We start from the raw sequence: 1,680 nt of genomic DNA on the forward strand, positions 1-1,680 counted from the left end.
CAGGGTTTGTGTAAATAATAGCTGCCTGTAAGTACAATTTTGCTTTCGCTTTCTGAATAGGGTTAGGAATAGTAAAAAAGTAAATAGAGTTTATATGTGATGGGCTGTAATATGTAAAACAACCTGTATCATCCTATAACAGCACCTATAGTCAGCCCATACTGCAATCCAAAACGTTCTCTTATTCACCACTAGAGGGAGGTGTATCTCTTCTGTAGGTCTTCTTAAACCTGATCCTAAAAGCTTGCCAAATATTTTTTCCATATAATTATGTTTAGAGTTGAATACGCTAGCATGGCCTTTTATAGCTGCAAAAGAGGATTCCCATATGAGTTTGTGTTGTCTTAGATTAGTGGCAAAGTGCTCCTTTGATGTGATAAACATAGTATTATATTTGATTTAGATTTGATGCCCACAGGCATCTTCAGTTCACTGCTGATATTTGAGTTTCCCATATCCTCAAAGCCAATTTATTATGCAGTTACAGTTACATAACCCCTTTAAAATGGATGTATTTTTGTCAATCAGTGTTCAATTTTGCATAGTTATTTGGCAAATTGAGTCTTGAAGAGGTTCATAATATTGTGACACCTTTATCCTGAGTGCATATGCACCTTAAGGAGCTCTCATGGTGGTAAAAGCTTGCATATTTAAATGAAAATCTCTCAGTATCTTGCCAACAAATCAAATTCCATAATGTTTGGCATTTGCTTTAACCTGCCTGGAGCACCAGATGGGTGGGCTTACTGCATCATTTCAAACACTACATAAGCAAACTTTAGATAAGTACACTAAAGTGCCTTTTGACAGATTTTACTGTGATAGGCCTTCATCACAGAGGACATGTCTCAATTGGAAAAACACAGGTGTAAATAATAACTTACTGAGAGGCTTTAATAGAGCACAACCATTGTTAATGTTATTAGTCACACCTGTGCTTTTATGTGAGAAGGGTCTATTGTGAAAACCACGCAGGGTTACAGCAGGTATGTGATACTGCAACATGTTGTTCAGTGGCCCAATTACAGACACTCATAGACCTTATTCAGCTTGCCAGCACTGAGAAGTGGTGTTGCAATTATTGAGGAAGCAGTTGTGATGCAGACCAATGTAATTAGTGTGTGATAGGAGTATATATTCCACCATGTTTTAGGGGAAGCAGATACAAAGCACGAGCAAATATAAAATAAGAACCTATACATGTGATTATTAGAGTAATTTGGGACCTTATGTAGAGTTTATTTAAACTACTGTACTCTCATCTGCACTTAAAAACAACTCCTCTGACATAATCCTTTAAGTCTTTCTGCCAGTGCAGATCAATAAAGCGATATTTTGGCATGGACACTCTGGGAAAACATGTCTCGTGCTATGACAGCACAACCTGTGGGGAATAAAAAGTTGGATTCTTTGTTATTTTGGTGCCTCTGCCTGTCCACGGTGACGTTGTCGGTAGCGCAACCATTTTGGTATTTATTCCAATAAGCGCGGCTCATTGACCAATGACAGCGCTACTCAGATAACCCTCAGCCAATCGATAGGCGACGCTGTGACTCACCAAATAAGGAGAGACAGCACCAAATAAGGAAACATTGTATCTCTTTATAAGGAGGGAAGTAGTTCCTGGGTTGTCATATCACTCCGCTGTCGTAAACGCTGTTTAAAAACGAGATATTTTTA

The sequence above is a fragment of the Epinephelus lanceolatus genome, chromosome 17 (genome assembly GCF_041903045.1).
Source record: "Epinephelus lanceolatus isolate andai-2023 chromosome 17, ASM4190304v1, whole genome shotgun sequence".
Taxonomy (NCBI): Eukaryota; Metazoa; Chordata; class Actinopteri; order Perciformes; family Serranidae; genus Epinephelus; species Epinephelus lanceolatus.